The sequence below is a fragment of the Hemiscyllium ocellatum genome, chromosome 14, assembly GCF_020745735.1.
Source record: "Hemiscyllium ocellatum isolate sHemOce1 chromosome 14, sHemOce1.pat.X.cur, whole genome shotgun sequence".
Taxonomy (NCBI): domain Eukaryota; kingdom Metazoa; phylum Chordata; class Chondrichthyes; order Orectolobiformes; family Hemiscylliidae; genus Hemiscyllium; species Hemiscyllium ocellatum.
Window position 1 is genome coordinate 13,188,978 of NC_083414.1, and position 15,394 is coordinate 13,204,371.

A 15,394-nucleotide genomic window follows, 5' to 3' on the forward strand; every position below is an offset into this window, starting at 1 on the left:
ATCCATATGAGGCTCTTCAGTGATCAATTAATAGCCTCATCCCATCATCACGCAGATTTAATTAGCAGCAAGAGAGGCTGGCACACCACATAAAGCCTGGCTAGTCAAAATGTGGGTTGGCTTTTGCCATGCTGTCTGGCAGCTCGAATTGGAGGCTCCTTCACACAGTTTAGTTCACTATGTTTACCCCCTACCTCCCCTCATTTTCCCAGGCTTCCCTAAATGATCAGGTCCTTCGCTGAACAATAATTTCTCAGTCTACTTGCAACACCAGCAATGGCCATCATTGCTGCTGATGTTGCCTGAGTGCAGAACTTCAGCTTCCAACTGGCCAGTAGTTCTGAAGCATGATTCCTTACTCGGTATAAAAGCTTATTGATTGTTTGGAAAATTAAAGTGTGATGAAACAGATAAGCAGAGGCAGCCTCATGTCCAATGTCTTAGCACTGAATTGTAGGGACCCCCCATCTTTGCTGTGTAATTCAGCCCCATGTTTTAGTAGTTTAAAATATTCAGTTTTAGCCATAACAGTACAAAGTTCCTTCATTTAGTATATGTATTCTTTTCTAACACATGAAATCACTATACCTGCTAGGTTTAGATGGAGAGAAATTTGGTTGATGCCCCTTCAACCTTCCATCCTGCTGTAATCCGATAGTTAAATAATTGGTACAGTGTACATATCTACAAAGTCCCAAGTTTAATTTCGAGCTTTGCAATTAACTCATTTGCACCATGGTGGTCATGAGAAGCGTTCGCTTGGTCTCCACTTACTTTGTCTGAGAGGGGGGAAATCACCCAGGGTTTCTATTTTTGACTACTACGTGGATGGGCTTGAGCAGACTGGTGTTGCATCCTACTGTACAATAGCACATTGATATACACTATCAAAGTTTTTATGTGAAGACTGAACAACATTTTGTCCATAGTGAGAAAATAACTCGATGAGAAATGGAAAAAGAATTAGTGATGTTGACATTTTTGACTTCAGAAGTTATTCAGCAATTTCTAACATTGTAGTTCTGATTGTGGGGAAGCCCCGAGCAGTAGGAATGTATTTGAATTAAGGTGTCAAATTCATACCCATTTTTTCCATGTTTTAGCTTTCCAATTGCTTAGACCTGGGAATGAGTTATCCCTGGACCAAATCATAAAAGTGACATTCTCATCGAAAATTTGTCACAATTTAAATGAATCCGACTTTCTTTTGTGTGTCTAAAAACTTTGGTTTGTAATCAATTTCTCCTTCCTGGAGTGATTTCTGGCATGCCTCAGGCAGAAGCTCACTTGAAAGTAGAGGTTTGCGTTTTTGTTTTGGCATGGCCCCCAGTAAACATTGCACTTAGCCTTTCATTTTGATTAAGTATTATCTACCTTCCCTGCTTTCCTGATGGAGATGACTTACCAAGACCATATATGGTCTTGGAGCTGCAGTTAGCTCTTGGACATATTCTTGACTTTCAAGCCTAGTATGACAAACATTTTGATAATTGGTGAAAGCAAAATTGAGCTGAACCCCTTTACTTTTCACCATCCATCCAGCTTGTCAAGATCTTCACATAATGCAAATCATGCTTCAACACCACCTTTGTTAAGCCGGCAATTTAACGAAGGCATAATTATGCTTTGCAGCTCCTGATTGGCACCTGACAATGTTCCTGTAGTCTGAGAGACCTAGGCAACCTTTGTAGGTCACGTTATTTTAAAAGGTCAGCTTGATTTTATAAATTAATCCCATGCTTTTTTCAGATTTATTGGCTGCCATAAATTAAAGTCCCATGCTTTTGTTCTTTGCTACAATATAAATTAGTAATGCTGTGATTGATGCAATTGCTAGCAAGATGCACAGTTATGTACTAATGTTCCATTTGAAATCTCCTTCAGTTTGTATAGTATCTAAATTTGAATGACCTCTTACTGTAGCTGAGTTACTCATGTATACCTTATGCAGTTCTGTAAATCAAAATTATTTTGTACTGTCAATATCTACTTGCCTACCCTGTCCCATGGAAATTTCACAAGAGGCATGCAAAAAAGCACCACGTGATCACCTTCTGAACAGGTAGGTCAAAAAATGGCATGGTAATTGCTTTTTCATAAGAAGCAGTGTTTACTGGCTTTCTGTGTTCTTTCTGGACCACTAATCTGTGTGTGTGTGTGTCTGTCTCTCTCTCTCCCTCTCTCTTTCCAGCTCCCTCTCCTCCCTCTCCCTGATCTGGCAGTTAGGTGATGAGCAAGACTGGTACGAAGAATATCTCTACAGTGAAAGATATTAGAACTGAAAACAGCTTATACAGCATTGTAACTTCCAAACTGACTTTCACTTGCTTAATTAAAGTCTTGTCCACTGCTGGCTATCTGATCTGCATTTCTTTCTCACTGCTGTCAGTAATGAAACGTGGAGTTTTGGTCCTCTGCTTTATGTTCAACATCTTTTGCTCACACATCATGTTTTCACTGCTCTATTTTTTAATAGTTTCCAAAGATGATAGAATCAAATGATTAATTTGGTATCTGTAGTTTTTTTAAAAAAAACTGAAATATTCACCACTGTCATATACCAGTAGTTCCATGCCATGACATTTAGTTATCTGTGGTTAAATTGTGAAATTCATTGTCTTGTCTCAGTTCAGTGTTTTATGTGAGCTTTGACCATGTGAAAATATGTTTGTTGCCGATTTCATTCCAGGAAAGGGGAAAAAGGAGTCATCTTCAAACAGGTCAAAACTTGCTTTCATTTTCAGTGTTTTACACTGGTTCTAAGTCCACTTGAATAGTTTTTAATGTAAAGTTCGATATTTATTATTAAGGTTGTTATTGAGGTCTAACAATGAGTCATATGCTTTGTTTTATGAGTAGGTAACAGCAGATGCATGTGGCAAAATACCTTTCTTGTTTGCAACAAAAGAATCTTGCTCTCCTGTTGGCTTCCAAAAAATGACTGGCTTACAGGTTTCTGAAATTACTTTTAAGCCCCTGCACGATTTCTGGGGATGTAATTGATGCCTTAGTAACAACTAGATAAAAGTTTGTAATCTCTGGGATCTGTAGTACCAATCGTTAAATTTACTTTCTGTATTCATACACATTTCTATTTTTTTTGCAAGAATCAATATTAGTACTAATAGGTTATTAACTGAGCTCCAGTGGCAGTGACCTGAGCATTCATGCAACCACAGTGTAGTTTCTGCTTGAGCTTTAAACACATTAAGGTTTTAACATATATTTTGCATAGCTAATCAATGGACTAGCTATTGTTTTTGTTTCTGATTTATGTTATCTTAAATAATTAAGATTGCAAGATAACTTTCAGTAGTTTTTATGAAGTGGGAATGCATGTGAATGTCATCTCTGGGGTTATTTGTTTAATTCATTTCCATCCTCCGAAATTTGTCAATTGGAGGAATTCTATCATTTTATCTTTATCTGGTGTTCATTCCATTATCTTATTAAAAATAATCAATCAAGGACTCTGTAGATAGAGTCCATACTCTTGGATTGAGGGGCCAAGGTTCAAGCCCCTCCTCCTGAAATATGTAATAACATCTCTAAACAGGTCATTAGAAAAATAGTTGAAATAACAAAACATCAGCGAAGGGCCATCTTGTGGCAAAGTGATAGTGTCTCTGCTCAGGTCCAGGAGGTCTGGGTCCAAGTCCCATCTGCTCCAGAGGTGTGTTACAATGTCTGTGAATAAGTTGATTACAAAAATAGGTTAAAATTTTCAAAAATTAATGCATGTGGACCTTCCTCCAGTCTAACTCTGATAAATCCAAACTGAACATTCTTGGATCTGGAAGGAATTTGTTAGTGGTTAAATGTAAATTTTAAACTCATCCAGGTGAATGTTTTCTCAAGTTTGAAGGTAGAAGTGGTGATTTAATCTGCTCAAGTACAGATAAACGCTATATTTGTGACCAATTAAGAATGGCCACAAAAGCAATGTACAAGAGGACAGCTAGTGTACGTTAGCAAACGTCAGCACCTTCAAAAGAGGGGAAGGTTTTTGATTGTGTACAGACCTGTTACTTAAGCACACTCCAGTTTTCTCTGTCTAAGATGTGCTTTTGGTGTGAAAAAGCAACTGCTGTTACAATAACTAATTGACAAGATTTTCAAATGATGACAAGAACACCCTGCTTTGCAAATATATTGTTAAGCTTACATATGCTTTACAAAAGGCCTTCATAAATATAGAAGATGTGAAAATCTGTAAAAACTAGATGGTTGAATGTGCAATGTGATGAATGTAACTGATCCTTCTATGAACTGCTGATATTATTCATTCTCTGGTTTGCAACTAAAAAATGTCATTTTTATATAACTCGAGAAAAAAAACACTCATTTAAGATCCTGTCCTCAGATACTGTTATTTTGCAGACAAAAATGAACAGTTTTGTATGAGATCTTATTTTCAATATCTGTGTTTAATAAAGATTTTGAGTAAGAACACTAAGTGTAGCACAATTATTTGTGATGTCAAGATGAGAAGTTATGAGGTTTTATTGCCTGAGAGCAAGAAAAATTCCCTTGAGCCGATCAAATCTGTGCCGATCAGGCACCTAGCTATCCTAATCCCAATTTCCAGCACTTGGCCCATAAGCCTTGAATGTTTTGACATCACAGTGTACACATAAATGCTATTAAAATGTTATAAGGGTTTCTGCCTCTACCTCCCTTCAGACCAGTAAACAGTTGAAATAACAAAAAATCATGTGGCACAGTGATAGTGTCCCTGCTCCAGGTCCAGTAAGCCTGGGTCCAAGTCCCACCTGCTCCAGAAGTGTATTCACAGAGAATCCCTCTGTGAATATTTTTTTCCACACCTCTCTAAACCTCCAGCCCCTTAATTTAAATCTATGCCCCTGGTCATTGATCCCTCTAACAAGGGAAAAAGTTCCTTCCTCTGACTATCCTATCTAAATATCCCTCTTAATTTTTTGTACATCTCAATCATGTTCCCCCACCCAAATTTCCGTAAAATTGATACATGTTTAAACATAAAAATTGTAGTATTTGTATTATGCATCATGTTAGTTTACTGGCAATCTTTTGTTAAATCAAAGTTGTGGATATGCTGATGGGAGTCAGCTCAATCCTGGCCTCGCATATATATCCACATGTTGAAAACCAGCTGAGGTAAGTAGATGAGTTCGTGATAGTCCCTTGGGAGCATAATGCTATTAGTTTTTTTTAGTTGTTTGTGTTTACTCCGGTATCAGGGTTAAAGGGATCGTGCCAATGTGTTTATTTGGAAATATCCACAATTCTAGGCATCTGAACTTTAGAGAAAATTCTCCACAGTCCATTGTCAACAACTAGAATGCTTTTCTCAAGTTGACAAACATCACTCCGGATTCTGGTGTTCTGCTCTGTACTTTTCCTAAATGTCAAGTGTGGTGCTGGAAAAGCACAGCAGGTCAGGCAGCATCCGAGGAGCAGGAGAATCAATGTTTCGGGCATAAGCCCTTCATCAGACTATACCCTCATTCCTGATGAAGGGCTTATGCCTGCAAAGTCAATTCTCCTGCTCCTCGGATGCTGACTGACCTGCTGTGCTTTTCCAGCAACACACACTCAACTCTGATCTCCAGTATCTGAGATCTGGAACTAAAGCAAAGTATTGGAGAAACTCAGCAGGTCTGGCAACATTTGTGGGGAGAAATCAGTGTTAGCGTTTTGACTCCAGTGGCTCTTCATCAGACCTTAGTGATGAAGTGAAAATAACCTTGATGTTCTGTTATAAATCTGAAAATCACATCAGTTTTCTGAGATTTGTTTTGTAACAGTTAAGATTAAGTTACGTTAACTGCTGCTATGACAAAAGATTTGATGTTAAATGAATATCTTTTTAAACAGCTAGGTCCTGCAAATAGCAATGAGATGGCTGTTAATTCGTTTCTAATAATATTAGGGTCAGTCAGCTCCAGGTTTTTTTTTTGAATAATGCAATAGGATCTTTCACTCTTAAAAACATTTCCGAAGGACAGCACAATGTACCTGCCTGTACCTCCAAATTACAAGATTAATCTGCAACCTTCTGACTTGAAGGTAAGGATACAATTGTTTAGCAGCATTGGGGTATGAGAGAAAAATGAGAAAATAATTTTGAAAAAATGGACTTTCTGCCATTAGTTAAATCACAAATCTTTCAACTCCTGCTACTGGTCTCAAATGTTGCAAAAGCTAACTTATTCATAAGGTTGCCATTGCTAGTGAATTTAGCGGTGTTGCTGAAGAAAAGCCACATTTTGCCAAGCACTCAAGACCATTCATAAAAATACTGGGGGAGAAACAACCTTTTGTACCTCATGAAAGAAGAATGCTGAGTGGTAAGCAAGTGGACGGTGGGAAAGCTTTTGCCAATACACATTAATGATGTTTGTCGATTAATTGTCAGGCTTTAAAGTTTTAACCAGGAGAAAGTGAGGATTGCAGATGCTATGGATCAGAATCTAGCATGGAATGCTGGAAAAGCACAGTAGGTCAGGCAGCATCTGAGGAGCAGGAGAATCGATGTTTTGGGGAAGAACTCTTCATCAGCAATGAGCCAAGGGAATGGAGAGATAAGTGGGAGGGGGAGGTGAGGCTGAGGGGAAGATAGCTGAGAGTGTGGAACATGTTCCTGTGAATTAATATGGAGCTTTTAGTGTACCACACTGTAAGGCCAACTTCACAATCTTAAACTGGTTGTCAGTGTAATTCATTGCACGTTCCAGAGGTGATCCAGTAATTGTGTGATTTCAAAATCACATAAAATGTTGCACACATACAAGTTTTGCGAGGGCAGGCTGCTTAAGTATTCAGCACCTTGCTTGTTGTGAACAACCAAAGTGAGATCTTGTTTATTTAAGTCAGAATTCAAAATATGTCTATGAATTTTCATATATATTTTGATGTGCTGTCATGATCCCAGCTGATGATGATACTTGTCATGCCGAATTCCTGAGTGAAACCTGGCTTGATAGAAAATTTTCTTTTTATCGTGCAGTCACTGAATAAATTCACAAGAGGCTGCCAATGTACTTTCAATAAAAGATCAAAAGTTTATTGCAAAACACAAACTATTTACGACACAGGAACTACTTGAAACTAATTAAAAATGTCAAGGAAATAATCAACTCTCTTACTCTATTCGGTTCTCTTTTCTTGAGATTCTTACACAACTTCTGTGAGGAGCCAAAATTTATTAAGCAAGTACAAGCTTCACCATGCTTGTCAAGCCATGTCAAGAAATCTCCCTGAACAAGGGAACAGTCCTCCTTTTTACATCACCATCAGCAATGCCCACAAGACAACCCCCTGCCACTGCCCTACAGTCACATGCCACTCGAGACACAGTGCAGTGACCTGATCATCTCCAGAAACAATATAATTTCAATTATTCCTTAATGGCAAAGATCTGGTGTAAATCTTTTTTTTTTAAAACTGCAGGGTAGTAGTCAGAATTTTAACTGCAATGTTCTTATTGATTCTGAATAGGAGATGATAATGTCAATTTATTCTGAATAATAGGAGATGGCAATGTAAATTGGGCATCCAATTCCTTGAAGGTCGACAGAGCAAATTAACCCTTTAACATTTCAACCCCAAAGTAACAATTTTACCGACATCCACATTTCAGTGAAGGGTCACCTACGTCTCCATGTTAAAGCTCCTTTTTCACCTGGCACTGCTATTATACATTGTTTTTCAGCAAATTTCTACATTCACTATGGTATTTTCTTGAGTAATATCTCTTCCAAGACCTTAAAACATGCTGCTAACTTGGCTCACTTGCTTGTTAACATAAATTTCTTAACCTCATATCTTGAACAAGATGTCCTCCTCTCTAACGATACCTGCTATTTCTGGAGTTTTCTTTTAACTCGCCTCGGACTTCTCCCCTTCTGCCCTGGCTCCTTTGAGACTACTAAACTAACCACTCCTCTGCTGTTAAACATCTTTTCTATCTGAATAAACTTGCTTCTGTCTAAATGGCCTTGCTTCCATCTCTCTCTCTCTGGATTGTGAGGCCAAAGTCAGCAAAACCTCCAGCAATTATCACCTCAGACAGCTTGCTGTTCATTTATCTAAAATGACGTCATCTCTCAAAGTAACTTTCTAACTTTCTTTCTGAAAGAAAGAATCAGAAAAACTGAAAGGTATCTCCTTATTTAAGAATGGATATAATTGCACTGGTGGAAAATGTATTTCAAAGGAGGTTCCCTGGATTGAAACAAGGAATAAGCGTGTTCTTGATGAACCTAGAGGAGCATTTAAGAACATCCAGCAAAAATAATACATACAAAATACCCTGCAAGGACTGTAACAAACACTACATCAGACAGGCAGGAAACCAGCCACCAGGATACACAAGTACCAACAAGCCATCAAACTACATGACCAACTATCCCTAGTATCCTTACACATAGACAAAGACGGACACCACTTCAACTGGGACAATACATCCATCCTCGGACAGGCTAAACAAAGACACGCACAGGAATTCCTAGAAGCCTGACATTCAAACCAGAACTCTGTCAATAAACACATTAATTTGGACCCCATTTACCAACCTGTGAGAAAAAGAACCAGTAATGATATCACCCACCATAACAGACCAAGAGACACAAATAGAAAGCAGGACAGAACACCAGCGCTTCACCGCAGACTCGCTGATGATGTTACCTAGCATGGTGACGAAACAGCCGAGAACAAACCTACCGGCTCAGTGAGCAAACTTACAACCTGAACCTCAACCTGAGCTACAAATCATCTCAAAAATCGCAACTTTGGACTATATTCAGACTGGGCTTATTTTGATCTGACTGAAGTTTGAGGGATTGTGACAAAGTTGATGTGGAAAAGATCTCTTGTTGGTGAGCCTCGAACTACAGGCATTGTTTTAAGATTAGGCTTAGTGCTTTCAGGACAGATGAGAATTTATTTTCTTTTAGAAGACTATGCAAATTTGGAACTCTCTTTACCTTAGAAGGCAGTGGAGAGAGAGTATTGACATAATTGTCAAGTGGACGTAGATTCTTATTAAGCAAGAAAAGCAAAAGTTATTGGGGATAGACTGAAATGTGGAATTAAGAGCAATAACAACAGGTCAGCCATCCTAGAATGGCAAAGCAGGCTTCAAGGGACAAAAGATCCATTTCTGCTCCTAATTCATAACTTTGTATGAAAACTAAAATCCATTTTGCTCCACTTTAGAAGCTAACTTCCCAAATAATAGTGTATTATGAGCCTTCAGTACAATGGAAAGTGCTACTACCCCAGATTATTTGTACGATTGAGCAGATTAGCCATTTCAAATGACATAAATAATGTGGCCCAGAAAAGGCAAGAACATTCATTGAACCAGTTGAGGTTTTCTGACATGTACATTTCTTGTTCAAGTTTCAAAGTTGCCAGTTTTCTTGAATTTAGTTACATAAACATTGTATAACCTTGTGTATACCATATTTGGAATAGTGTAAACAGTTACAATGTATATATCAAGGATATAAAGAAACTGTAAGTGTGCAAAAGGAAACTAAATTGCGAGTAGGACTGGGGCTAAGACTGTCTGGAAATAAAAAATTAGTAGAGCTCTTTGATTTATAGAACATCACAAAATAAGTTAATTGATGGCACCTATTGAGATTTTCTCTGGAAACCTTTGATTTTTGGGGTCTACTTTTCTGTTTTGGGAGGATGACCTTTTCGTTCTATCTCCTCATTTGTTGGCTGATGCAGTCACTTAATATTACATTTCTTTTTTGTATTGACACGTGGAGTATTTGGACTCAAACAGAAGAATTCACCAATAATCTTAATCATAAACTTTCCATTAAACAGATGGCTAGAACACAAGGAAAACATTAATTTCATGGAGAGAGTATTTCAATTGGTACAAGGTAACATAAAATGTTAAAGGATTAACATTTGTTCTGTTGACATGTAAGAAATTGGATGTCCCGGGGCTTGTGTTTTTCTGTCTTGCAGACAGGATGTGACAATCTGATCATACTCTATAAATGCTGCAGTATAAGGAATAACCCAATCTCTCACTGTTTTAAGGAATAACCTAATCACTTTACATTGTTTTTGGGTGGTATGTAACTATGGGGGAGTGATAGGGGGTTGTGTCTTGCGTGCATGACTGACTGTGATGTAAAACCCTGTCTCAAGGGAGGATGGTTCCCTTGTTCAGGGATCTTTGCGATGTTTGTGGAGCATGTCAAACAAAGAGTGTTAAGTGATCTTCCAAAACCTGGTACTTAAATAAATTGTGGCTGTTCACAGAAGTTGGGAGTATTGCAGTTGAATCAAGTGGGTAGGAATCTCAAGAAGGAAACCTCACAAACGGGCATAAGTTATAAACAAAAGCTTCCCCCTCCCCTGCAGCCTCTCTCCCATGCCCCTCCCCAAACCACTTTGTCATTTTCTCTCCTGTATTACCCATGATCCCAATCAGCATAAATCTTGTAGCCTCCTTCTATATTCCCAAATAGCTCTTCCCCCAGCAGATAGAACTTCCAGCTTCAGCTGAAAGTGGTCCCCGATCCCAATGTTGGCTGGAGGCAGCCTCAAATCTCTGCCTCAGCAAAAAACCCCTTGGCCTTAAGGCTCCATTGGCATTTAATTTTCTAATTCTTCCATTCACAGGTTGCTTTTTCTCCACCTTTGCTGATAGGCTTGCCACTAAAGCAGGACTTTTCAAAGTAGCGGTCATGAGCTGAAATTTTAGTCATGCATTCTGATGCTATACTGGTTACTGTGGAAGCCTTGACAGGGTTATAACAGCTGCACTCCTGTTCCAACAGACACTGATCTCAGAGGGTTACAACAAATTTTAAATCTCAAAAATAGGTGGCCTCCCAGTCTGACAGGATGAATTCCCAGCCTGGCGGGGTAGATTTGCAGTCTGGTGTGACATTCTTTAGGCCAGAAGTGGTGGTGTTTTGGTATGTGGCAGTCTTTCAGCCCTGTGTGGACATCACTTTCCTGGTGATTAAATGGTAATATGCATGGATTTGCAAGGTGTTTCCTCAGCCTTTAGAGTATTCAGACAGGACATGAGCAAAAGGAGTAAAAGAGAGAAACTCTGGGCTATGACTGGAACAACCCTGAGGGAAAGTTTGGCAGTGGGCTTTGGAGGAGGAAGGGAAGCAGTTAATTATGATTTTCATCTTTATCCAGGTTGTCACACAGCATGTATTGAACTTATCCTGTCTTATGTATGGAGAAGGTCCAAATTTAATTTACTAGGGTCAATAACTACAGGGAACAGGGAAGTTGATTGTTGCAAACAGTAAACTCAAAATAGTAATACTTCCTATTGTCAGCAAACAGAAGTGGTAAAATGGCCTGTTGAAACAAAAAACTGAGCCATGTCATGTCTGTACTGTCCAGGCCTGGTTAGAACATGAAGTTATGTTCCCCACATAAACCTCACTGTCACATAGCAGCAAATGTCTGTATTCAACAAAACTATATATGGATGCAACCAAATAAGATATGCGACTCACTCAATGTGTTCATCAGCCATAACTAGAGTCACAAGCAGTCCTTGGAAATTTCTTATGATTAAGCTTCCCTTGTATCGAGTCAACAATATGACCTACATCAGAGGCTCACCTTCCAGATACTGTGCTACTTCCTTTGGAAGTTTGCACTCCATTAACACAGAAGTTCCTCAAGATCTTTATTTAACAGGGCATTTGCTTGTTTTAAGCACCCCCTTCCACACATGGCACCTTGCACACATGTAAAATACCCTGAGATGTTATTTTACAGCAATATAAATTGTAAACTATTTTTACTACCAGAATAGTTTGATTAAAGTAACAGATTACATAGAAGACTAGAAACAAAGTACAAAGTGCTGAAAATTTCAGAGCAGTTGATGTCAGCAGCTGACAGAAAAAGGTAGGTGAATGTATTGAAAAAGATCCCTTCACTCGAACTCTTGAAAGCTGTGAGATCAATTTAAATTATCAGCCAAGGAAGAACTTAATCACAATTTTCTCTCAGGAAAAGTACGTTTAAGCTTGGCATATGAGCTTTGACAAGTTGTCTGTCAAATTTAACAGGAAAGAGTTGTTAAAAAATCAGAAGTGTCTCCTTGACTAGTTGACTGCAACTCTGATGGCGCACTAAGAAGCTTAAACAGCTTCCAGGTCAAATCAGCCTGCTTGATTGACACTCACCGACTACCGAGTAAAAAGTGAGGTCTGTAGATGCTGGAGATCAGAGCTGAAAATGTGTTGCTGGTTAAAGCACAGCAGGTTAGGCAGCATCCAAGGAACAGGAAATTCGACGTTTCGGGCCAGAGCCCTTCATCAGGAATCCTGATGAAGGGCTCTGGCCCGAAACGTCGAATTTCCTGTTCCTTGGATGCTGCCTAACCTGCTGTGCTTTAACCAGCAACACATTTTCAGTACTCACCCACTACCTTAAACATTCACTTTCTCCACCTGCAAATACACAGTCACAGCAGTGTATAACATCTACAACTTGCATTATCACCAACCAGTCTTGACAACAGCTTCCAATCTTGCAAACTCCAAGGACATTTTGGATAGAAGATCTGTAGGAGATGACCACTTGCAAGCCTCGAGCCTCCAATACCATCCTGACTATTTCGCCATTCCTTTTACTGGGTTGAAATCATGAATCCTTACTTCATTATCGCATTGTGCACCTTGATAACAGTAAAGTCTCCAGTGGCCAATAAGGCAACTCACCTGTTACGAAGTTGAAAGAGTATATGTTCATTTTAAAATAGAGAGTGTTTTCTAAATTTTGGAGTGAATTTAATGTGCAGACTCAGCTGCCTGAACGGAATAGCTGGGAGACCGGCTGTTCCAAAATAGATACATGAAACAATTGACTGTGAAAGGGATACCTGAGTTTTGGATGCTGTTTTGACAACAATGCAAATTTAACCATTTAATTTGAATTATGGCCAAGATACTAAAATCCAATTCCGTTTCAATGTATTGTTTTGACAACATTGGACATATGAGAGGATACAATGTTGTTGGGTATAAAAATGCAGGCATTTGAAAATTGGTCAGAGCAACTGCCCACCTAACATCCCGCTCTCAAAGAAATAAGAAGACACTCTCTCTATCAAAGGGTATCTTTTCCTTTCCAAGCAGTATAAAGAAAGGAGACAACCCAGGGAGATCAGCTGATAGACAAATGAAGACAGCAGAGAAGACAAAGATTATGTGGACCTGAGATTAAGTTAATGTAATGTGTTATTGGAATATCATGTTAATAGGATTATGTTCCATTAAAGGAATAAGTGTTCACTTTGTTAATAGTTTTGTTTAGAGTTCACTATTAAGAGTTAAGAAAATAAATTATTATTTTTCTTTAAATAGTGAAAATCCGGAGATTTCTGTCACTCACTACATTTTAACATGACGAGGCGAGGTGAGCTTTTCTAGGTATTTGGTTTTAATTAACAGAGGGGTTTGACCTCCGCATCATAACAGTTTGTGGGCTCGTCATCTGAGATTTGTACAGGTTTGGACAGATCCAGTCTGGGATTTGGACAAGTTTAGATGAATCTGGATGGATTAGGTCCAGGATCTGGACGGATTTGGACAGATTTGAACAGATTTGGGGGACAAAAGGTCCCAGTAGATTGAACAGACTTAGAGATTAGTGTCCTAGATCTTTAAATAAAACTTAGATGAGAAAAATCAGTTTAATTTGGTTATTTGTTGCTTAGATTAAAAGTGAGGGAAATGGCTATTAAATTGCTCAAGAGGTTCTAGGATTTGATGATGCTTCCCGAATTTGCCAAGAAAGTTTAGAAAGATAGGAAGGAATTAGCTTTTAGAATTAGCAAACAGGTTAGAATTGGGTTTAACCATGGACAAAAGGAAATCTGAAATTGTCATGGAGTTGGTCAAGCACTTAAGTATATCAGATAAACAGACAAGTGCAGAGAGTTAGAAAAACTTAAATTGTAAATGAGACAATTGGAATTAGAAGATAAAGAAAGAGAAAGAAGGGCTATGTTAGAAGAAAGGGAGAGAAAGTTCTTAGCTGAGCAAAAATAGAGAGAAGAAAGCGAAAGGGAAGAGAATTTGACCGAAGTTGTGAATTAGTCAGGCAAGTCAAGTTAACAGGATGAAGATGAAGGGAGAAGATAAGGATGTACACAAATATATTAAACATTGCCACATTTTGATGAGAAACATGTCAAAGCCTTTTTTATTTCATTTGAAAATGTGGCTAGGCAGATGGAGTGACCAAAGAACTTACGTTGAGTTTGAAAGAATTAAACATAGCAATTTTGACAGGTGGGTGCAGGCCTTAAAAATAGATAAGACATGTGAGGCTCTAAGAGAGATCATTCTGCTGGAGGAGTTTAAAAACTCACTTCCAAAGATGGTAAGAATTTATGTGGATGAACAGAAAGTTCAAGAAGTGAGAAGAGTGGCATAGATGGCGGAAGACTAAGCATTGGTGCATAAGGTGAAATTTAGTTTCCGACAGGAATTTCATCCTGTGAGGGATACAAATTGGGATAAGGGGACTAGAAAACAAAAAGAACATTACCCTGGAAATAGATTACCACAGGTGAAAAAAGAAACCCAGGAGGGGTGAAAAAGTAGGTGAAAGGCCTCAGGTGTTTCCACTGTGGTAAGTTGGGACACATAAAGTACCAGTGCTATTCGTTGAAGAGAGGCATTGGGGAAAAAAAAGTGGTAAATGAGGCTAAGCCAGTGGGATTAGTAAAAGAACTAAAGGAAACCCCAAGAAAAGTCAAGGAGCTGCAGGAAACTGCAAAGTCGAAGCAGAGGCTGAGTATTGAGTTAGTGCCCGATCTCTAGAAAGACATTGCCTCCGTGAGTAACACTCAGACAGAGAAGGGAAATAAGTTATAATTTTAAGAGATACAGGATCTGGTCAATAAGAAATGAAAGTATTTGCACTCTTTCTGACATGTTACCTGAGAGGATTATAATTTGTGGAATAGATGGACAGAAATTTAGCGTTCCCCTGTGTTAGATCAGGTTGGAGAGCCAAATCAAGACTGGGGAAGTAACAGTGGGAGTGATTGACAGAGTGACAGCTCCAGGAATACAGTTCATTCTTGGGAACGATCTGGCAGGATCCAAAATGGGAGCAACGCCCCTTGTGGTGAAGAAGCCGAAGGAAAACCAGGGAACTGAGGAATTAAAAGAAAAATACCCTGGATTATTTCCAGACTGTGTAGTAACAAGATCCCACTGTCATAAGTTACAGCAAGAAGGAAAGACTAAAGAGAAAGACAAAGGAGTTGAGGTTCAGTTAGCTGACACCCTGTTTGAAATAATGGTATAGGAAAGAACTGAACAGGTAGAAGATCAGGCAGAGGTGTTTAGTCCTGAAAGACTAATGGACTTACAGCAGAAAG